General features: G+C 36.3%; 1 long non-coding RNA gene across 1 annotated transcript; it reads left to right on the top strand.

Moving 5' to 3' along the window:
• Positions 1-2,316: 2,316 nt before the first annotated feature.
• On the top strand, positions 2,317-11,150 carry LOC110365415 (uncharacterized). Its single transcript, XR_002424889.2, has 3 exons — positions 2,317-2,809; positions 7,119-7,179; positions 10,363-11,150. It is a non-coding gene; the product is annotated as an uncharacterized LOC110365415 (long non-coding RNA).
• The last annotated feature ends 13,256 nt before the right edge of the window (positions 11,151-24,406 follow it).

Here is a 24,406-nt window from a genome sequence, read left to right as displayed (position 1 = left end):
CCTAATAGCATACAGTATGTCCTGTAAAAATGGACATTTTAAAAAAGAGAAAGTTGTGGCTTTCCCATGAGAAACACTCCGTTGCACTATGATGCTGGCATGGAAAGGTTCAAGATCATGATAACTATAAAAAATGTGTCCTTGTGGGAATAGCACTCAGCAATTTATTTAGCACAACTTTTTATTTATAGTGACATGCAGTGGAAAAGCAAATATTCAGCAGCTATGCCATTCCTTTGTGTATGAATGCACATGTATTGGAAGGGGACAAAAAGAGGAGACAGTACAAGCTACCACCTAGATAACTATCATATTGCCTGTTGAGGTGAGAAAATATGAGGCAGTGTGAGCAATGATGCACTCAAGTGCATTTGTGTGTGCTATTTATATTAATGTTTTGTTTTGTTGTGTTTAGGTTTTGAGGAAAAGAAAGCAAGCAGAGAAAAGAAAGGAAAGGTATATGGAAAAGTAGAGTTATGCTGCTATACCCATAGTTTTAGAAGCACTTATGATGTATATACTTGATTTTACATTCTTAACACAATATACGTGCAAAGACAAAAGGCAAGTTTTGTAAACTGCCAACATAACAAGAAGAGGAAAAGTGCTGGAATCAGAATCTACCTCAACTCAAAAACTGGTAGTCCTGCCAGCCTCCCTGGCACCACTCTTTATGCCTTTCCCCATGGACCTGTGCAGCTTCCTGCCCTCTCCCGCCTGCAGGTGACCCAGATCCTTTGAACCACATTAAAAAAGCCAACCTCCACACCTAATAAATGTTACAAGTCCTTAAATGTCAGCTCTGGTCTCATCCTAGTACAATTTATAGCAGCCTGCCTTCTGCTTGAACTGATCATCTGCTCAGGAACAGTTTTAGAAGTGACTTCCAGTCCAGATTGAAGACAGAAATCCTGCTCCAGTGGCCTTTGAGAAGACTGCTTCCTGTGCTGAGATAACTCTTTAATGAAAAATAACACAGCAAAAAAACTCTTACCTCACTCCACTAGAGACAATATGCAGAGAATATGTGAAAGACACTGAGTATTTGTCCATGTGTCTGCATATAAAACATACTTTCAAGGGCTTTACAAAACACTTCTAAATGTTTATAAAACTTCTAGAAATATGTCTCTTTTTTAATCTTCCTTTTGAGTTACAAATGCTCAAGTTAAAAAACTCCTAGTTAACATGATTTTAACACTTCTCAGATTAAGTTCTTCATTTGCTTGTGTATGTTCAATGTATGCATAAAAAGTTTGCTGTAATGAAAGTAGTTCAGTAGCGCAAGTAGTCCTTTTTTGTAAGGGATTTTGGAATGGGTTAAGGTGGATCACATGTCTTTCACAGGTATTGAGTCTTGTCCTGCTCAAAATCCTTGAAAATCTGTTAAGAATTTTTTCTTGTTGAAGACTGTATAGTGAAGGAGTGTACATGTTGTGGACAATCTTCAGTTTACTGAAGAAATTTAATGGACTATAGACTTTTGATATTATGCTATTTTAGGATTCTCTTACAGGGCTATCTGATAAAACAATGTTCAGTAAATATTGTAGCTTGTACATTTTTATTTTTTAGATTTAAAAAAAAAAATCTTATATGCTTTCTACAATGGTTTAAGATATTTAAGATAATTCTTTTTTTTTTTTTTTTTCAAGAGTCATCCTGGAGTTGCACACAGCTTATTCAAGTCTTGGAAATTATTCACAGAGTAATTTATTATTTCTTTTGCAGAAGGATACAAGAAATCTCCCTACTTTCTTATTTTGATTGCTATTTTTCCTTTATTATTATTCCCTTGTTGTACAGTTTTCTGAACTGCTATGAAATGTAAAGCTATTTTTATCACAAAAGAATATGCATAATGATATAAAACATATTTCAATTTATTTAGCCTTTTCTGGGATAAAGTCCAATTACAATCTCTAAAGTATACCCTAGCTGATATTATTCTTCCACAGAACTTTCAAGATACATTTTATGATAAAGACTCATTTAAATATCGTATCTTGGCTTTTTGCTGATTTAAATGTTCTGGAAAATAGATGTACTATTGTCAGTCACTGCTGTGTAGTTACTATATATATTTATGATCAAGCTGTCTTTTCTGGTTTTAATCATCTTTTCTGTGCATTTGAACATTTACATTTTCATGAAACCAAACTCTTTACAGATCATCATATATATTTGGGTTTTTATCTTGCTCTATGTTTTTTAATCACTTGGAATACTTAGAGTTACACTAAACTTTAATTTAGTGAAGTGCTTAGCTAGGGGATTAATTTTCAGCACTTTTAGCTGAGATATTTTGATGGGACGGTTCACTGGAGTATTTTGCCAAGTCCAGGCAATAAACAGTGTGAAAACCTAGAGGCAAACATAGGTGCCTTTTAGTACTTGTAACACTGAAAAGCTGCCCACCTAAAGTTTGTGTTGTTTTTTTATTCTATAAAACTCTCCAGGTGGTAGAGAGAGGTTAAATGATCTTTTACCACTTCTAACAGCAACCACCTCCTGGTCCGCAGCTGCTCTGTGGGCACCACCCACAGTCTCAGACAAAAACATAGCTTCACTCCACCTTGTATCTGACTCCAGCAGCTGAGCACTAATAGGAAATCTGATTGTCCCCATCTAAAACTGAAGCCATGGGCCTGACCAGTGACCAGAGGTGGTGAAGCTGGACGGCAGGACTCAGCCTCCCGGCTGTATCCATCACCTCAGGGAGAAGGTTCTTCCTCTGCTTCAGGAGGCAACAGGAGAGCTTTCTGTCACTCAGTCATAAGGAACACAAGCTGCCTTTACAGGCTAGGTGGTAAGGCCCTAGGCATTTTTAATTTCATTTGAATTCCTCACTGTGTTTGAAAGCATGCATTACTTGTGCAGTTCAGTTTTGGGGAGAAAGCAGGATGAGACAGATCTTCTCCGTGGTAATTGTGTGGATAAATCATTTTGCATTGAAAATAGTTGTGTCTGCTTTTTTTTTAATGTTTGCACAATAACAGGATGCATGCTTTCTATGTCAGTCTTCTTCAAAAAAACAGATAATCTCATCAGTCTCTAGTTATATAGACTTGCCTCAAATGCTTGATGGCCAACAGTCTGTCTGCCTTTCTGCTGTTGGTTGCAGTTGCTGTTCCTACCATGGCTGATATTTTTAATCTAAATGAAGAGACCTCAGCTTTTTACAGCATATATTAATTTTGTCAGATGGTTTTAAAATCTTGTCTCAGACATCTTCCAGTCTCCTTTCATGTCTTTTCACAACTGAAGACATTTATAATCAGAACAAGTAAGAAACTGACGGAAAAGCAGCTCAAGAATGTCATGTTGCTCACTCTAAATTTTGGCAGTGTGTGGGTTAGCCAACAGTCAAGTCAGGTAAGCAAAGTCAGGTACAGTCTGAGACAGAGACAGGTTCCTTTTGCAGCCTTTTGTTCCTTTTGTGTTCTGGGAGAGGCAGGGTTAACACTGTTCAGGAAATTACCTATGAATAAGTATTAGAAGAAAAATCTTCATTTACCAAAACTCATCTAAACTTCTGAGGTGTTTGGGCTGAACCTAAATACAGAGTTTTCAGCAGCTTCATACTGAGTGGGTTTGATCATTTACCCCCTTCCAACGTTAAATATTTCTGGATTGTTCATAAATTTCCTTTTCTTGTTTGTTTGTCTAAAAAGACAATAAGTGTCCAGCTGTTCAACATGTTGTGTTTTGTTCTTTTATCAAGCTGGAGTGCTTGGTTTACTATATACATTTCCTGCCACATATTAAAAGCTGCTCTGATCAAGTGCTATTCACTGTCATTGTAACAACTAAGCCAAGCGATATTAAACCTGGGATGTAACAGGTGTAAAATCAAACAGTCTCCTTAAAGAAATACAGCAATATCTTTCTGTCAGATTTCTCATAGAAAAAAGTCCAGTAGGTCAGTCCTATCCTCTTTCAGATACCTAGTAATTTTCTCAATACACAACCATGTATCTGTTATTCCCAACTACAGACACAGAACTGAACCTTTTTCTGAGATGTGGAAAGATCCTTGGGAGCTTCTCGGTTGTGCAGGTTATTCCAAATATATATTTATCTTTTTAAGAATTTTGTTGCCTTCCTTCAAAGCATCTGGCACCATCTAATGATGGAGACAGGTTGTCACCTGTGTCTTATTTTCATCTCACTTCCACCACCTTCATTTTCTGTTGAAGATCTATATGAGAGTGACAGTTGCACCTCCCACTCTCCTTCCTGTTTGCTTTGCTAGTGTGGAACTCAAGAGGGATTCTCCTCCCTGGTGTCATTCAGTAAGGACTGTGGAACTAGCCACATCTGTCTGTCACCATTGTTAGATGTAGATATGAATTGTCTATACTCAAAACACAAGTTCCTTGGTAATGCATCAGGGATGGAGGCATTACTATAGTGTATGCAGCTGTCCCTCAGCTCCTCCTCTGCAGTGAAACCACAGCATATTAGCAGTAAACGCAAGGGGACTTCTAGGTTCAAAGTGGTTTTCAATTATTTAACAACATGAGTTTATTAAATGACCTGTCTGTTGGCTTCATATTGCTTTGTATCTTTCTGCCACCCTCATAAAATTCCTTTCTTCCTTGTTTGCCAGATGCATGGCATAGTCTCTGAGCTACAGTAAAGATGACTCATAGCAGTCACTGTGTATTTCTCCCTCCTCTTGTTTCCTGCCTAATTAATAGCAAGTACTTTGGACCAAATTGAAGCTTTCAGGGTTTCTCTTCAAAATTTTCAAGCTATTGTTCTTTATTTACTATTAGTGAACTTCTGCCTTTTTTTTTTTTTTTTTTGTGGGAAACTGTTTTCTCAACTTTATTTAATCTGCAGAAATTCATATACATATATAAAAAGTCTTGCCACTGGAACCGGTTTCAGAACAATCCTTAACTAAAAGTGTAGACCTTCTTAATCATCTCTCTGTGTGAGATATCAATAAAACTGTTTTCCTGATTCTGAAAGTGTTCCAGTAGTAGTAGTAGCAGTAGCGCCTCTGGAATTACAGGTGTAAGTTGACCTAAACAGAATATGCAACATCTGCAGCAGTTTTTGTTGTTATAGCTGTAGCCTCAAATTATTTTTGTAGGACATTTTGCTGGACATTTGTGGTGGGTTTATTTGCTAGCTTGTTTTTTTTTTTTTTATTGTTTTGTTTTGTTTTAGGAATGTGAAAGTATAACGTGAAGTTCTATGGTATGGATGAGAATTCCTTTATTTATAGCGTTAACTAGAATTGCTTTAACCTTCCAGAAATAAATATTTCTTAGATGTTAGGAGAAATGGCTAATGCAAAAGAGAAGAGGTACAGGTTGATCTACTAATCTTTATTTTGTTGCTTAGCCTGATAGATTGGTTTAGCGTTTCAGTCAGATAGTTGCAACTAATAATGGAAAAGAAAGCCTGTCTAAAACACAAAAAAAACCCTACAGCGCTTCATTTTATGGTGGACTATCAGGTAATACTTGACAACAGCTAAGGTGACAGCTGCCAGTTTATTTTATAGTTCTTTACCATTGCATACAGCTGGCTGGAAATGCTCTAGCTATTGTTCCTCTGCTAATAGCTGTAGTTTAAAGTTGGTCTTCTTAAGCAGTTTGTTACTGATTTGCAGTCTGGTTTTACCACTTTTGTCCTGCAAAAAGAGCCTTCTTTATCTGTGTGCTAAGAATCCCTTTTTGATCATCTGTGCCTGAAATTTTTCCACCCCTCCTCCTTCTTCCATACCTTAACTTTTCTGTCATAATATTGAAAAGGTGTTTAGTTTCTGCTATTTTGGATTGTCTTGGGGTGCTTTGGAGTGGGCTCATAAAAGGTGCAGCCACTGTTCTTTCTGTGTTATTTTCTACTCTGTCTCTTCTCTCCCCGCACCCTAAATAATGTTTTGAAGCACAGCTGTTAATGGGATCCAAACCTTGATTTCTAAAGCCAAACAACAGGAAGTTTCTCTGAGTTTGTGAGCCTGGGTCAATCATGGTACAAAACAATTTTGCTAATATTAATATCCAATGAATTGAGAATATTCTTTGAATGCTCATGATTCACTTTGTTAGGAAGCAGAAATAATCCCAAGTGACTAGCTGGGATTAGTCACGGCAATTACAGACAGTGCTAAGGATTAGCAAAGGTGAAGTATTTGAAAGCATTCAATTGATTCCTGTATACATATTGAAGCCTTACATAATATCCTTCTTAATGGCAAATATGTCTATAAAATGGAGAGCTGTATGTTCATAACTTCCAGAAACCAACAAAAAGACCACAAAAAAATATGCAAATAAATAGCTTAACCAAAATTGAAAGGGTAAAAGCAAAGACAGGGAACCAGAATTAGAATCTGGCTGAGATAAAATACTACTTCTGGTTCTTCATGTCTTTTTGGATGAGTTTTAAAAATCAGAGTGTTTGGTAATTCATGTACAGCTTTAGGTACACCTCCAGCACAAAACAGGCTTTTTAATGTCTGTATTATTTAACATTTTAATGAAATGTGAACGATCATATTTATGAAAATCACAGAAATATTCATCCAGATGGGGTAAATTCACTTATAGTCTTTCAAAAACATTGAACTACTTTCAGGTCACAGTGGTGCCAATAATAGCTTTACTGTAAGATATTCTGAATAATTCATAAACTCAAGAATAACATTCTGACATTTACCTAATCTAGCCTAAAAGATTATAGCAAACTTGATAATATGCATTAGCTGTTTGTAACACGGCAGACCTGAAGACCCTGCCCTGGGGGACACTGGACTCCTCTCTTGACATATTTTGGTTTCAAGTGCTTGAACCCTGTATGCAGATGCAAGGTAATTATCACTGAGCCATAAAAGCAGGTGCTGTTGTTGACCCCAGAGAGGTTATAAAAAGGAACAGGAGGGTTTTTTGTGGTGGAAACAAGGTTTTTAAGGTAAAGATTGTGTAATCTCAGCTATTAAGTGATCTAAGTTTGAGGAAGAAATTTAGAGGTTCCATTTATTTGTTGCAGTGACTGTCCGAAGTTTTAACTGTGACCTTTGGGTGCTGTGGTATGAACTTGCTAGTTTGTACACAGGACAAGCTGCAAATAAAACTTTTCCTTATCTTGATGCCTGACAGTCTGGAATGTGTGAGTAGTCTGAGGTCTTCTTTCTACTGCCAAGAAGCTCCAAGGAAAAAGGTAAGTGTGAAATGTGGTGAATGCAGATGTATTTTGTTTGATGCATTCACTCATTTTGGTGTTTCCGTAATTATGGAAGATTGAGAGTTTTGTGGGATGTAAACAGAGTATCTTTAGTTTTGTTAGTAACTTACAAGCTTGAAGTATCTTAAAATGTGTCTTTTGAATATGGCTGCACAGTTAATAAGTTGGATAGCAGTGTCATAAATTGTAATAGACTATTTTTTTCTACATTTTTCTACTCTGGAGCTGTGCAGGATGTTTTTCTTGCTATCTCTGTGGCTTTATCACAGTGATCTTTCCTGGTAGGTCACATAGTGTATCCTTGTCTGCATATCTTAAGTGTTGTATGATTTATTTTCCTTTATGTGTTCCTTCCTTCCTCTTTTGTTAATTAAACTAAAAATAACACCTCTGGTTCACAACAGCTTTGCTGTTTTAATATCCAGCTTTTCTTCTGCTCTGTCCCTAATCAGAACAACTGAATGCCCTAAGGAAAAATAAACAATCTCAGCCTTTGTAGGACTGATTTTTATTTGGAAATTGTCAGAGCACAAAATACTGCCTGTGCTCTTATAATAATCCATGCAGAAGGCGGCAGATCTTGGCTCCAGGGAAGGCCGACCTATTTAACAGAAAGATTGGCTAGCCCAAGGAAGCCATTTTTTAAGCAGATTGAGGTCGCTGTGATCTGCAGGGATATGTGTGCTAGAACTAATAAGTTTTCATGGTACCCGTGACACTTTCCTCTTGATTGTTTTGTTTTAATTCCAGCAAAAGTCTCCCAACAGTGTCTGTTGCTGACCTGCTGGGTCTTTGGCCCCAGGTAGCCAAACATTTCAAGCTACTCATTTTAAAATATATCATTGACAACTTGGATGCACGGAGTAAACTTAGAAGTTGTGAAGCTTGAGACATGAGAGTGGCAAAGATGAAACAGCAGTAAGATGTTTTTTTTTTTTCTTAACTCAGAGTAACTGAGTAATTTCAACCTAGCCAAATCTATGAAATGAAAATAATTTGTCTCTACAGCAGACAGCTGCTCTCTTTGTACTCCTATGGTGGTACCATTTGTGTTACACATGTCCACTCACAGGTTTCTTGGTGTCCAATAAATTTGCCTTGAATATCACTGAATGTGCAGTACATCTATATTACCTGATCTAGCCTATAATTTATTTCCTGTTTTTTCAATCGCAGTAACTTTAAGGACTTTAAACAAAATCTGGAACACGGCCACCTGGCAGTACAACAAACAATGGCTAATAAAAAACATCCCATCAGGCAACCCGTTGAAGTGGTGTACATCCTAGCTGAGACATACAGCATTACCATGATGACTCCCAAATTATTTCATTATTTTTTTGTCACTCTCTGTTCAATTTTTTAAAAATTCTTTACCAGTTCCTCATTCTGTCAATTAGTGAAAACCTGCATAAGTTATATGAAAGAGCTACTCAATTCATGAGTATTTTTTCAAAGAGTTCTCTCAATATATCAAACTACTCTACAAAAAATTCTGTGTTGAAGTCAGTGATATGTATTTTTTTTTTTTCCCATGAAGTGTACTAAATGAAATTATTTAAAAGGACTCATGCTTAAAAAGAGAAAAATACTTGTCCAATTTCTTGACTGGAATGCCAGGAAATATCGGTCATGTGACAATGTTTTGTGAAACACAGAAAACATGTATAATACAGTGGCACTACACCTAAATAGGGCTTTTTGGTTTTGCTTTCGTGTTAAAATTGAGTTTTTATTTGAAAAGAATGAACATTCAAGGGATTGTACCATTTCTAAGTAAAGAAACCTTTCAGGATCTGTGGCCATATGGAACACTAACTAGTAAAATAGGGAATCTGACTATTTTGATATGGGATTCCCCTCCCCTGCAGAGCTTGTCCAAACTTCAAGGATTTTGCTGTTCTACTGTTCTACCAAAAGAAGAATGGGTTATTCTCTAATATAGTGCTTAACAGCAGATACTTGAATTCTGAATCAATGTTGGTTCAACCATCTAACTTCACCATGGATTAGATTTAACGCAATATTGGTAATGGTGAAAATAAAGTGGTTAAGAAAAGACAGTGCTCAACTGAAGTCATCAAAAATCCATCAAGGAATTTCAGCTTGTCATTTTTTTTGTGTATTGTAGCAACTTGCAGTTTATTAGCATACAAAATCTGTTTAAAAATTATATTTCTGTATGGTGAACAAAGGGTTGTTGTGTATGAGTTCACCAAATAATCCAGCAGTCTCCTGATCCAAACATCATAGAAAAAAGGGGTAATATATGACATACTAATGAAATGTAGTACACAATCTTTAGTTTTCTTGTCCCCATAGGACTGTTTATAAAATTCCAAATTTTGACATGCTTAATTTGAAGAAAATAAACATGAGTGTTCTGTGTGGTGTATCTCTTGGGGTTATTCTACAGTTTTAGGCAACTCAGAATGTCTTTTATGTAATACATATGACATACGTATGATCTAGTGTTAAGAGCTTTGTTAATAGCTTGTGTATAAGCTTTATATTTAAGTTTCTAGGCACTTCAATTTTCTATTATTTTGGATTTCTTTATAAAATAAAATGTAAACTTTCAGAAGAGGCAAAATTCAGATGTAAATGATACATCTTTGACTTCACGAGTATTCTTGAGGGGGGAGAAAAGCAGGCCAAATTAAACATGTGTCTGCTGATATATAGATTCACCTGCTTTTCTCAGAAAGCAGACAAGTAGCTAATTTACATGTATTATTACCATAGAGATTTTAAGTACCCTTTGTCTGTACTCTAAAGTCTTTATAGCCTATTGGAAGGGATCTATAACTGGTGGTAACTTTCAAGGCTCCCTTTGAATTTGTAGATTCATGACTGTTTCTGTCAGATATGAACCTGTGCTCTAGGTAAAATTAGAACTGTATATGTACATCTCCAACCTGACTGTGTGCTTTGTCCCAGACCACGTCATATTCTCAATCAGTCATTAACATTTATGTAACGCCACTCCTGCAGATGTCTTGAAGAGTTTTACAAATGAGGACAAATTAAAGCAAAGCTAACTCAAACAACCTTCTTTAATTTGGACTGTGTCAGGAAGCCCTGAGTCTACTCCTGAGAGGAGTAGAATGGAACTACAAAAATATTGATCTATTTTTGCTCTTCATTTATGCCTTTTAGGTGAATGAAACATCCCAAGTGAAGGCTCTTGTTATAAGGAAAAGGACCCTTGTAGTAGTGATTATATGTTCCCAGGCTGGAGAGTGGGAGTTAATGTCACTTGGACTAAGTGGAATTCAATATCTACCTCTTTTTCAAGTCAACAGAAGTCTTGGGTCTAACTTTACTGTCCACCAGACACCAATTCCATTTTTTATTTATGTGTGTTGTTGAAAATGTAAAAAGTAAAGGGAATTGAATAGGGATTATGTAGAGACTTTGAAAGCATTGTAAGGAATAGTTGTAATTGTATGCATCTGAAGTAATGGTTGATTTGGTGCTTGTATGTGCCTTTAGAGCATATAGTTACTAAGCATGCAATTGTATTAAATTCTCAACAATTTATCTTGGATCTGACTATAGTGTTTGCATGAAAACAGCATGATTACAGAGATGTAAACTTAGACTACATTAAATAAAAGTGAGAAATAAAGCCCACTATAAAAAATAAAGGTGTTCTTGCATAATCATAAATTCAGAATTGTTATGTAAAGGTAGCCAACTGTTTATACTTTGGCTTATCAGCTTTATGTAAATTATATATCAAATATTCTTCCTCTATATTATTGTCAAAAATAACTTCTTTGTGTGCCCATAATAAATGCTACTGTTTGAGAGTGCTGCTACATTAAACCAAAATAGCTTCTGCTAATCAACTGCATTGAACATGCACAAGTTAGAAGGCTAATTAAAGTTATGATGAACTTTGAGAGAGGATTTTTACATCACAAAAAGGCTGTGACACTGAAGTATGACTTTGTCCCAAGTTCCCCTTTCCATGAAAGAGGCCTGAATAAGCCTAAGCTTTTTGCATACTTCTGGATCAACTGAACTGCATGAAGCTGTGTGTAGAAAGGAACTGTATTTTTATACCAATGAAGTCAGTCAGAGTATGTTGCTAAATTTGTCTCTTCGTGGTTTAGGCCAGCATAATTTGGACCATGTGAAAAACTGGGTGACTACTGGTTGCTACCTTATATTGCAGGTACACGTTGTAGATTTCAGATTTGGTGTCAGTGAAAATATTGCTATGAAATTGTGTGTTTTTCTTTTTCCATATGAGGTGCACGAGATACAACGTTCATAGTTAGTTTTACGCTCCCGATAGTGCCTACATATCTTTAGAAGACCTAGTCAGCTGAAAGGTCTTGCTGCAAGAAATGAGACAAATAAAGTTCCTTAGAAAAGGCTTTTTCAGGGAACTTAGACTTCTGCTCTGTACATTGGATGATTTGTGGGTTCAAAACTTGTCATACTATGATGGATTGCTAATAAGAGTGAATGCCACAAAGTGTACAACCAAACAAAGCCAAACAAAGTGTACAACTATTAATATATGTGTCTTTAGTCTTTTAAAGGCAGAAATGAGCACAGCATGTTACCACTTCTGTAATCAGCTGCAAGCTGTCTGGTACCTGAAGGTCCTTCATGTAATAGACGGGTATCATTAATGACCCATTGGGTAAATTATATTCATATTCTAACGTGAAAAACTATGGGAGAAGAAAGCCAGAAGGCCAGGTCAGATGTTGGAAGGTACTGTTTATTTCTCATTCATATTGAGGGCAGCTCTTGCCTTGATGTGGCCAACAGAAAACTCGGTTTTCTTTAACAGACTTGGGGCTTAATATATATGTAGTGTAACTGAAAATTTCTGTTGAACTCATTGTACTTTCAGCAGCTCTTAATCTAAAATAATTGATTATGAGCTAGGGCAATGTGATCAGATCTGCCATTAGGTTAGCACAGAAGATCCCTCATCTCTCTATAAGGAAGAAAGGACAAATCATTTTTTTTAAAGTTAAAAAAAATAATCCCACTCTTCTAAAACTTTTGCATGTGTTATTAAAAATAACTGTAGTGATCTCTTTGATAAATTATACTGTTGTAAACTGCTCAAAAAGAAAGCACACTGCTATACTAAGGGGTTAATTCTACCGCATGTGTTTTTGCATTTAAAAAAACCAAAACAAAACAAAACAAAAACAAACGAACAAAACCTTCACGGAACTTGCAAGGCGTATTATTTCAAATACAGTTTTTTAGTGCTTACATAACTGGAAGTCTTCAGGTTTTTCCATTTCTAATAAATAAAACAGGTATATTAAGAGCATCTTAAACAGCTCTTATAAGTTTAAAATAGTAATTTGTTATCTAGACTTCTCAGTCTGGTTGTGTTAAGAAAAATAAAAGTAGTATGTAACTGTTTAACTTTTTTTAACTGCAGCAGGTCTTACAGGAAAATCTTTGCCATCTTTGTGCATTGTGCGTTAACAACATACCCTTTTTCTTATTTCTATGCACTTATTCTAAATTTTTTAAAAAAGTTTCATTTGTCTATTGGAAATAGTAGATTCTTTTCTTCAAGGAGTAGATGAGTTCTATCTATCTTAATCTGTTAAAAGGTAAAATCATAGATGTATCACTCCATTTCAAAATGCAGCCTTTTCTAACATTGTGTTTTGTACGGAATAATATGGCTTGAAATTCAGCTTTAAATTACATGTAAGATCTATGTATAGGTTCAGATATAGGCTTCAGTGTTCACTTTCTGTCCCAATTCCAGCTTATATGCTTGTGATCATGACCAAAATCACAATACTTCTTATAGAATCATAGAATCATTTCGTTTGAAAGAGACCCTCAGGATCATAGAGTCCAACCATAACCTTATTCCAGCACTAAGCCATATCCCTAAGAACCTCATCTAAACACCTTTTAAACACCTCCAGGGATGGTGACTCCACCACTGCCCTGGGCAGCCTGTTCCAATGCCTGACAACCCTTTCTGTGAAGAAGTTTTTCCTAATACCCAAACTCAGCCTTCCATGGTGCAAATTAAGGTCATTTTTTCTTGTCTTAGCACTTGCTACTTGGGAGAAGAGACCAAAACCCTCCATGCTACAACATTCCTTAAGGTAGTTGTAGACAGCAATAAGGTCTCCCCTCAGCCTCCTTTTCTCCAGGCTAAACAGCCCCAGTTCCCTCAGCTGCTCCTCATCAGACTTGTGCTCCAGGCCCCTCACCAGCTTTGTTGCCTCCTCTGCACTCTCCCTAGTACCTCAATGTCTTTCTTATGATAAGGGGCCCGAAACTGAACACAGGATTCAAGGTGGGGCCTCACCAGTGTCGAGTACAGTGGCACAATCACTTCTCTAGTCCTGCTGGCCACACTATTCCTGATACAAGCCAGGATGCTCTTGCCGGTTTTGGCCACCTGGGAACACTGCTGGCTCATATTCAGGCAGCTGTCAGTCAACACCCCCAGATCCCTCTCTGCCAGGCAGCTTTCCAGCCATCCTTCTCTGAGCCTGTAGTGCTGCCTGGGGTTGTTGTGACCCAAGTGCAGGACCCGGCACTTGGCTTTGTTAAAACTCATACAATTGGCCTCAGCCCAATGATCCAGTCGTCCAGATCGCTCTGTATGGCCTTCTTACCATACAGCAGATCAACACTCCCACCCAATTTGATGTTATCTGCAAACTTACTAAGGGTGCACTCAATCCCCTCATCCAGATCATTGATAAAGAAATTAAACAGAACTGGCCCCAATACTGAGCCCTGGGGAACACCATTCATGACCAGCTGACAACTGGATTTGGCTCCATTCACCACAACTCTTTGGGCCCGACCCTCCAGCCAGTTCTTTACCTATTGCAGAGTACAGCCATCCAGGCCATGAGCTGCCAGCTTCTCCAGGAGAATGCTGTGGGATACGGTGTCAAAGGCTTTACTGAAGCCTAGGTACACAACATCCATTAATGTGTTGTGCAGAGGTTGACAGTGCTGAAATATTTTGGAATGCTGTGAGCAAAGAGGACAGGTTAAAGCACAAATTCAATGCTTATGAGCTCTGTAAAGATCCCTCAAAACCCTTTAACCAGCTTAAAGAAATAAGCCCCGATAAACATAATGTCACAAGAGGTACTGTTAAAGTAGAGGTTGTCTAGTGTTTCTCATTAGTCTGTTTTACAGTATAATTGGAAAAATTGTTTTGATGGCATCTCCCCATGGTGGTTTTACACAATACAGTTAACTGGAATTCCAGCAGACGCATGTCTGGGATGATGTCAGAAATGTAAATGGGTCCTTGGCCTTATTTATATTTGCTTCCTTGGTAACCATAAATAAAAATAATATACAAGGAAGTACTTGTAGTCATCACCAATGCAAAGGAAAAAAAAATGTGTCTACAGAGCAATGGGACCACCACAATCAGGTCAGAGTAATGAGACACTTGAAGAAGGGTTTGCATGTGAAGCCAGGAAGAATTAAAAACTTGATAAAACTGACAAATGTGAGATATTTGGCTTTAAGTTACTATTTAAAAAGATATTCACTACTTCTGTCTTTGTGGTCATGGCAAGGGATTTCTTCCCAGATGGTTGAACTGAATATGTCACATAAACAATTTTCCAAGCCTATGCACTTACACATTATGAGAATTGGGTGTGGTTTTGTTTGTGTGGGGTTTTTTTGTTTGTTTCGTTTGTTTGGTTTTTAGTCAATGTTTAGTTAGGAAGCTATATTGATACAAAACCCCTGTATCTTTTGGAGGAGTCTTGGTAGAACGGTTCTACATTGCATTGTGGTAACCAATTTTCTGTTGCATTTTCTCTAATTCAATTTAAAAATTAGTCAAGGTTTTACTTTTCTGTAAATTTTTAATAAATACAATGTGGTAATATACTTTGCTTAGGGACTAGACAGGGAAAGGAGGTAAAAAGAAACAGAAAGACCTCTCTATTGCACTTAAAATTTAAATAACTTTAGAAGCAATATATTTTAAATGTGGGTAAAGGAGAACATTTTTGAAGTCCAAATGTTTAAAGTACACCAACTGTAGACAGCTAACCAAAATAACCACATGGGGTTTCCCACGTCTTAAATGTGTCTGTTTCAATTTTCAAAAACTGGAAGTTTAAAATGAATAGTTGTATCATCCAGCGTTACTGAACTTTAGTAGAAAAAAACGGCAGAGGAACCAAAAAGACAAATGAATTGATGAATGCCAATGAATAGATTAACATAAATATACAAAAGAGTCCTGAAGACACTGTATTGCATTAATGATGTCCTCCTACAATTCACTTCGCTCTTACCTTTTCGTGGCAAGTTTGACGTCTGATGAAAATTTAATCTCTAATGAAAGCCAAGTAATTAAGAGTGGAGCTGAGGTATATAGTCGCTTATTCTTATATATTGAGCCTAGTCATACTAGATAATGATGGTTGGCTCATAACTGACTGACACTCTTCTCAATATTACCTCTCCTATGTAGCAGCCTCTGCTACTGATTGAGTTACATATGGAGAGGCTGGAAAGTAAAGCAGCTTCTCTTGTTTCAGTGTTACCTGCTTGTGACACTCAGCTTTTTCTTTTATGGAATCTGCTGTGCTGGCAAAGCACAGATACTGCCCTTGGCATTGGGGAGGTAATGGAGAAGTTTTCTCTAATTATTTCAGAATGCCTCTGTGGTAAGGCTTATTCTCAATTCCATGTCCTGCCTGGCGTGGGCACGCTTCAGTTCTTCAGGCAGAGGCAAAATTACATCCTAGAGATAATGAGGTTCTAAATTGGGGTGAAAAGCCAGCAAATCTAATGTGAATTAACAATTAAACAAAGAAACCCAATGCCAGTGTAACTTTTTTTTTTTTTTCTTTAGACTTCAGAATACTATTAGACTTCCCTTTTAGTATCTCCAGGGTAGTCTTGAGTTATTCCCTTCTTGTTGAACCCGTGTATTTTACTATACTGTAGGATACTGCAATTTCATTGCACAGTTGAGCAGACTTTTAAACAAGGTCCAGAAACAAACCTTCCTGGCTAAAAAAAGTGCTAACACAAGCTGTTGGTATTTGGAATAAAACTAGTAAAGGGCATAAAAATTTAAAATCACAAGTAAAAATGAAGGTAGAATAGCTGCTGCAACTTCTAGGTGTAGGCAAGCTTGCATGTATGTTCAATTCTGCTTCTGTATTCTTCAGCTATACCGGGGGGGGTGACCTGTAGAGGCTGTTCAAAGAAAACCACATAATTCTGCAACTTTGTCCTTTAAAGAAAAATAATTATCCATTATTTAAAACGCTTCATGAATAACTAAGCAGTCCTGTATTATTGAAAAACTGAACACTTTTTGTCTATTAGAAAATCACACTGGAAACTATCAGATAAGTTATTGTCTTTTTTAATTGTTTATTGACAATGAAGATATTTACAAGAGTCTTAATATTGAATTACCTTTAGATATGAAGTAGTTCATATCAAGTAGAATCTAATATTTTTTCTTGAAATTAAATTTTATTTGGGAAGCAAAAGATGCTCAGTTTGTCTTTGAGGTAGACATAACTAAAAGTTATTGTCTCTGAAAGAACAATTTTTTTCCAGAATAATGATGTTTCTGAAACTTTTCTGGGGAGCTGTTGCTGGTAGTTCATATCGAGGAAATGTTTTTCTGAATAGTGTGTGTATATTATTTTTTTTTTCCTTTTCCCAAGAAGACCTACATCTCCATTGTTGTGGAAAAACTTTTCCTTAGAGGTGTTATTGTGGTGCTCTGTAGACACTTCATTGTTCTAACTAAAATTTCAATTTGTTTCTGTTTCTATTCTGAAAGTTTTTATTCTGTAATGTATGCTAAAGGGAGGGAGCTGCCCTAAAAGGTTCTGGAGATGGATGCATGTGTTCGATGTATCTGCAACAAAACAAGATGACAGAAACCTGTTCTGGAAAAATGAAGTCAAGGCAAAGTTGGGGGTATCTTAAAATTAGCAGACTATAATTCTGAGCAAAGGACTCAAGTACAGACTGATTCTTTTAAAATTGTAAAATAAGGTACCTTTAACAGAGGTAGGCATATGGATTTTTCTTGACTGTGAAAATTTCTGCATTGCTCTCAGACACTTCCACGGTTTCGAAGATTTTCACGAGTCTGTTTGTCACTACAGTGGGTGATGACAGCCCAAACCCATTTGTCACTGTGAGTGACAAAAAATATCCATTACAAAGGACTTCTTAGTTTTATTTTATTTTCTTGCAAAGCTATGAAGACGTATTTGAAATTCTCCACAAAGAGTAAAGTGACTCTCTACATATTTTATTTGTATATTGTACTAATTTTATATAATATGTAAGTATGATTGCAAGAAAGAGAGGTTTGAGACATTTTGAGACATTTTCCTTCACAGTTTGCTCATACCCCTACCAAGGAAAACGTAGGATTGAGCTTTCTTACTCTGAATTGAAACACTGGGGATGTGGGGGGGAAGCTGTATTTTGCAGACAGAGGGAAAGAAAATCTCATAAGATTACTTCTATTACATATTGACCTGAAAAATATGACTGGGAGAAGTGACACTGCAGTATCTGTAGTATACAAATACTTGAAGAACAGAAAGTTTGCAGTAGAGCTAACATTAGTCTCAAAGAAGTAAGGACTCCCTCGTTATGTCATAGAGCTTATTTAACTGCTTTGTAAAGTTAGAGGCTTTATCAAAAATAGAAACATTTTTGGTCTTGTTTATCTTTTAAATCATCTAGACCTCTATAGAAAGCTCTTTGGTGTTTTGTGTTTAACTTGATTTGGCTTTGAATGTATTTTGGTCATGTGATGGATTAAAAAAAAATATATCGATACTTCAAATATTTCTATGTAAAGACAAGCCTGGAATGAATCTGAAGAGTTGCTATCCTATAGAAATTTCTATGTAATACATCTTGAGTACATGAAACTACTATATAATGTGGTTTAGTGGTACTATGGCAGTCATGCGGCATTAAGTATGAATGTGTTTGTCTTAATTGCTTGTGCGTTCATGCTAGGACATTGTCTGCCATATGGTTTTAAGTACATATATGCATATTGGTTTAAATGCAAATAATTCAGCTTGCAAGAGCTGCATCACAGTAGCATTGCTAAAAGGAAAATGTTGTAAGACTACCTAAGCAGTTTTTCTGCACTCTTGGTAAATATTCCGCTCTTGGTGAATCTCATTCTGATGTTTGAGTTCATCAGCCCATTAACAGAGATGGTCTGTTATTGAAGTATCTGATCAACATAATGGTGATAATTTCTGTTACTTTATGTTATTATGAGACCATCATTTCACCAGTAATATATCCTTCCATCTAAGGTATATTTCCTGATGTAACTGCAACCATGTCCATAATGTTTTAGACAAATTATTATTAAGACAAAAGAACTAGCTTTCAGCTGAAGTGCTATTAGACTCTTTTCAAAAGGCACTCTTTATCTTTAAGCTTGTTTCCTGTGACTCTTTAGAGAAGGTGTGATCTCTTTGATTGGGTTAAAACTGGAAAGAAAACCAAACTGCATTTCTAGCCAGACAAACTTTCCTCCTAGCTATCAATAAATCTTCAAACCTCATATTTAAATAAGGACTCTTTTAATTTGCTTGCACTATTTTTAATTTGATCCTGAACTATGCTCACAGTAATTTTCTTAGTACAGTTAAACTGATAGATTAGACTCTCATAATTTTCCCCTGAATGTGCTGCTACAATACTGCCTGAGAATGACACAAATTTTTACCATTCCTACACAACTGTGTATGTCAATAGAACTGCCAGTATAGCCACATACAGATATCATTAGTTTCACTATTTCTGTTTTTAAATACTATTATTCTTTTCCAAAACACAGAACAGTACAAATAGGGAAAGCCTTATTTTGACAATTTCAAACGTAATCCCAGTTTACTTGCACTACACTGAGGAAACCAACTGTTAGCTAAAAATAGTATGTTTGTATAACAGGGTACCTTTCCTGTGAACACATGCTGCGTAGGAGCACTTCTCTGTTTTTGGCATTCCACACCCTTGCAGCCTGGGGCTTACAGTTTTGGGAAGTCACAGATAAGGGGAGTGTAAGAAGAAAGCTGAGCTTTGGCTATTCCAACAATGGTGGAATCAGAGCTGTGGGGAGTCAGTGCTGAGGTCCATAACTGTTCCTTTAGTCAAAAGGAGCTTTGTCTGAGCAAGGACTCCAGAGAAAATCTGAAGATGGCATATGATTTTTTAGTAAAGGACTACTGATTCTTTTTTAAAATAATATTGTAGCAAGATATTGCCCTTCTTTTTAAGATTTTCTTTTTCTTGATTTTCAGAGGATCAAGAGAAGAATGAATGTATGAGAAAGAAGATTAAATACTTGAGTGTGTGCTTTGGGGGGTGAGGGTTAAAACAATGTGGGAAACATAGGTACAGTGGGAAGATACCATTAAGCTAGAAATGCATATTGTAAGAAGTAGAAACTGACCCTCAAAACTCAAGTTTTCTTTATTTTATATATAAATTGGAACAGAGGAGTTGATTCATAGCCTAGCCATCAGTTCTGCTCATTTTGCACTTAGACTGCAAGCATTAATGCCAGAACAGAAAACCTGGTTTGTGAAAGAAATCTTTCCATCAAACATGAGGCAGCTTGTAGATGTTTATCTGTCCTCCTGACAGAGTCAAAAAATATCTCCTCCCTTACTCAAAGGTCCCTCACGCTTAAGTGGCAAACAAACGAAAAAAAAAAAAAAGGAACAGGTTGAAAGCCAGTACTGTAGGGGATAATCCAAGAGTGTTTGCACTGGGCTACCCTAACACTTTTCCACCAACATTCACTAGTGTTCATAGCATTATACTAGCAAAAATAATACTTTAATGCCCAGTTGTTTTTTTTTTGAGAGAACTATAAGTTCCAACATATAAAGCTAATGGAAAATCAAATAAGCTAGTACTAAAAACAAAGCACATCTTCTAGATCAACATGAATTGAAGTTACATCTGTCTAAGGGTAATGATTTGCTTCATTTCTTTATGAAGTTTCTCGATGTCATTTAAATACTTCTATTAAATACTTTCCTAATAGTCTTTAATCAAAAAATTGTAACTGCTCATGAGATACTGAAAGTAAAAGTACTGAACAACCTGTAGGAGAAAAACAGAAATCTGAAATATAAGGTGTCAATAATGTTTCCATTTGTTACAAGTGACAAAGTTATGGTTGCAAATGCAATATATCAGAATTTAGATGTTAGTATCTTCATAAGAGTTTTGCTATTGTTCTCTGAAACTAACATGAACAGGTTGCGAGGAAAAACACTTTTTAAAATAATAGGTAGCTTTTCTCCAGCACTGAATTATGAGGTCATCACTACTCGTTAAAATAGTTATCCCACTTAAATATTCATAATTATCTACTAGGTTTCTTGCAGACAGGGAGATTATGATAATACATCTAGCCCTTGTTATTAGTTCATAGTTTTCATCAGTATTCTAGATTAGTCCATTACTCTGAGCCATAGCCACATCAATATAAATCACCATTGCAAATGCTAAACAAAAGTAAGTTCTATGTGGGAAGGACACTGCTGGTTGCTTTACTTTCAATATTTTTTCTTCTGCATTACTTGCAGCAATTTGAAACTTGAAAATTCAATTTCTCTTGCTATTGATTTTTGTCTTTTCCTATTTCCTATTTCCTGGGGTACATGGAGATCTATGTATGTACCTTTCTATGTTGTGAGCTCAGAATATGCTTTATTGTTTCAGTATGATGCTTCTGCAACTTCAGACCCTGGTCTTACTGTCTTTGCAGCAGTTTATCTGCAAAATCAGATGTAGTATTAGTTTATGGAAAGTTCTGATGAACTTCATTTTAGTAGATGTACTACCAAAATTATGCAGTCTCCCACTTGTTTTCTAGCATGTAGTATGTACTGTATGCAAGGTCATTTTATCCACAGTGAAGTCACAATTAGGTGAGACAGCATCTCAAATTCTTGATCAGGAGATTATGAAAGCTGCTCACTCTAAATGAAGACAATAGTTTTAAACAGTTTGTAATGGCAAAATGTAACAAAGAACATAATGAAATTGCCCAAACTGCAGTTTCTGAATGTGGAATTACAGGTCAACATGTATATTTCATAGAAATAACCGTTCAACAGACAAAACTCTTTGTTCATTCATGGATTGAAAACACTTTAGGATACTGGATATATTATCCAGGAGCAACTCATTCACTAGTCAGCAATTTTTTCTATAAAGAAGGAGCTCATAAAATCAGTAAATGAAATTGGAAAAGCCGTGGTAGACTCCAGGAGGAAAGGAAAGGATGCTAACTTTTACAACTGTGAGAGATCTCTTAAAATAGCTAAAATTGTTACAATGTTATGGGAGAACAGGGAGCAAGCTGTTGCTTTAAAGGAGAAGTGGGAAAGAAAAAGTGAAAGTGTGGAGATGAAAATAAACACAATGATTACTAATATTCTGACACTTAAGACCTTGTTGAGGTCAGCTGTGGATTCAAGTTGAGGGAATTGACTTTTGGTGAATGATCTGAAGGCAGCAGAACTATGAAGCACTGCAAGGACTTCTGCACAACTGTGTGCATGTCCTTCACACATCCCTTAGATGTCTAATTCTCATAGCCTCTCTAAGTATTTGGTCAGTTGTTGGAGTTGTAGGGTACACAAGTTTGTAATTTCATAACTCCAGCTCTGTGTTAAACTGTAACTGTTGTATTATCAGCAAAATTTAATTCCATTTATTTATAGTTTTTTTATTAATTAAAAAAAAAAAAAAAAGTCTGTCACCATAAAGATTTTCCTATTAAATGTTTTGGCCAAGCAGCGGAACTGTAGAAACATCATTGTGCTAACATTGCTCAAGTGTGTTAGTGGTTACTGTTTCATCTGTCTAGACAACATGGTAGTTAAAGGATTTATCTTATCTGGGATAAGGTTGCTAACAAAGCTCGAGTGTTCTCACCTGGTTTAAGCTTTAGTCTAGCTTGAAGTTAAAAACAAATGAGAATAGAACTGTAAAATAAGTACTTGAATCTCTCTGTTCCAAGGACTAGTATACTTACTGATACCTTTTTTTGATCAGAGAGAGATGAAGGTGTCAGCAGTGTTTGGAGTCAACTGTAACTTCATTTTTTTTGGTCTGCCAGCTTCATAAGTAACATCCTTCCTAAAAAGCAGAGAAGTTACTTGTGCCATCTGTTATGAAAAGGAAATAAACCAATTTGCTAAGAACAAGGAAAGATGTTTGAAGCCGATAATCGCATATCAGGTTAATAGTAGTGTAATGTGCCGTTATGTTGCTCTAGGAGTTTTTTATGATGAAAGTAACTAAAGTTTTAGCAGAACTATCACAGTGGCAAACACTTAGAAAAATATTACAGGAGTATGAGAAAGAAGTAGTAGTTAACAACATGAGGAGCAGGGTGAGATTATGACTGCTGCTCTCCGCTTTTGGCTAAAAATTGTAAAGTGGTGTAGGTTATTGAAGGTCAGGTATTTTCACTAAAAATGGAATTTGGGGATGATTTCTCCTTGCAGATGTAGATCCCAAATGTGATATTGCAAGAGAGAAAGTTGAGGTATTGAATCAAATTTACTCTTGCCATATATATCCCTCACCAGAGGTACAAAACTTAGTTTGGAAACATAGTTGCTGTGTAGGGGTGGTTTTGTTCTGGGTTTTTGGTGGGTTTCTTTTGAGCCTGACGAGAATAACATTGAACTTGCCCTACTTTAGTCTATTCAAGTGCCGTCAGGGAGAAAAAATTCTGCTAGATGGTACTAGTATGTACTCTGAAAGTCATCCATCTACAGGGAAGATGAGTTACACTGACATTACTTGTTTGGTCTCAAAAAGAGGAGTAACTATTTATAACAGAATGATTTAAAGAGGGACTATAGAAAAACCAGCTAATCAACCAAACAGCAACAACAAAAAAACCCAACAAACTGTATTTTATTTCACCGACACCGCTATTGTTACTACATTTCAAAATATTAAAATGCCATACGGGCCTTTGTCAGCCAGGTTAACTTTTAGTCATAAAGAACAGTTACTGATTTCCATCAGATAGGTGTATAGTTGTGTATTCAACAATGGAAACAAAGATTACACTCTGCATCCTTCATTTGCTAAATGGGAAAATGGTTTCTTTTTCTCAGGGTTCATTGTAGAGTTTAATAAATAGCAAACAAATTTCAAAAACACTATTTAATGCAACAAGAGTTAGAAATGAAATTATCCTCTCCTTCCTGGGCTAGACAGTGGAATAACAAGATAAAGTGTTACATATCCTACCAGCCCTATGACATGAGATACCTAACATCAAAAAAAATGTTATTAGTTAGTTCTATGTGATTTGTCATAAATGTAAGTCTAAAACCCCTCAGCTTCTTAGGAAAGGTGTCTAGTTGTAGCATTTGACTATACATTGGGCTTATATTTGGATACAGACAAATGGAGAAGAAACAAAATCAACAGAAATCTGATTAACAGCACATAGAATGAAATTTCTTAAGGATGCTGGTTAGTGTTACCCATCCTAACCCAGTCATTTGTTCTTCTTCAGAAAAAACAATGCAGTCTCTCAAGACTGCAGACTGCCAAAACTAAAGTTACTATCTGCAGTGGTTTCCATGGCAAGCTCCAGTGTCTGTCAGTGTGGCAGTTTCACTTCCCTCTGGAGTCTTCAATAGGGCAGTTGATGGCTCCTTAACATCTTTTGTGCCCCATTGTGCCTGTCCCAACATACATAGCTAGGGTGGTGACTGTTTTTTTACTGGATATATTTTTGAGTGAGTCCTTGCCTAACCCAGGCGAGTGATTATTTCTTGTGGGTACCCTGGAGTGAGAGGCCTCTGGTTTTGGTTCTTGTGAGTGAGTGCATGCACATTGTGGATCCTCATTATTCTTATGTTGTCGTATCCTAATAATCTGAATCTGTATTTTATGTTGTCAGAGTGTTAAATAATTGTGTAAACTCTGTTTCTTATGGGTTTATTTACTACACTTTTCCATCTAGAAGAAATCTGTTTTGGAACTTGTTGCCCACATAAAATTGACTTTTGGGGTGCTTCCGTGACAGTCAGATAACTAAGATTTTTGTGGCATGAGAAAGTGATGTTCACGGTTAGCAGCTGGTTATAAGACCTCTATACGTGATCTCCTCCTTCAATGTTATTCCAGG

The sequence above is a fragment of the Columba livia genome, chromosome 1 (genome assembly GCF_036013475.1).
Source record: "Columba livia isolate bColLiv1 breed racing homer chromosome 1, bColLiv1.pat.W.v2, whole genome shotgun sequence".
Classification (NCBI taxonomy): domain Eukaryota; kingdom Metazoa; phylum Chordata; class Aves; order Columbiformes; family Columbidae; genus Columba; species Columba livia.
The sequence above is the reverse complement of the archived record's forward strand: the minus strand, read 5'-3'. Positions and strand labels throughout refer to the sequence as shown.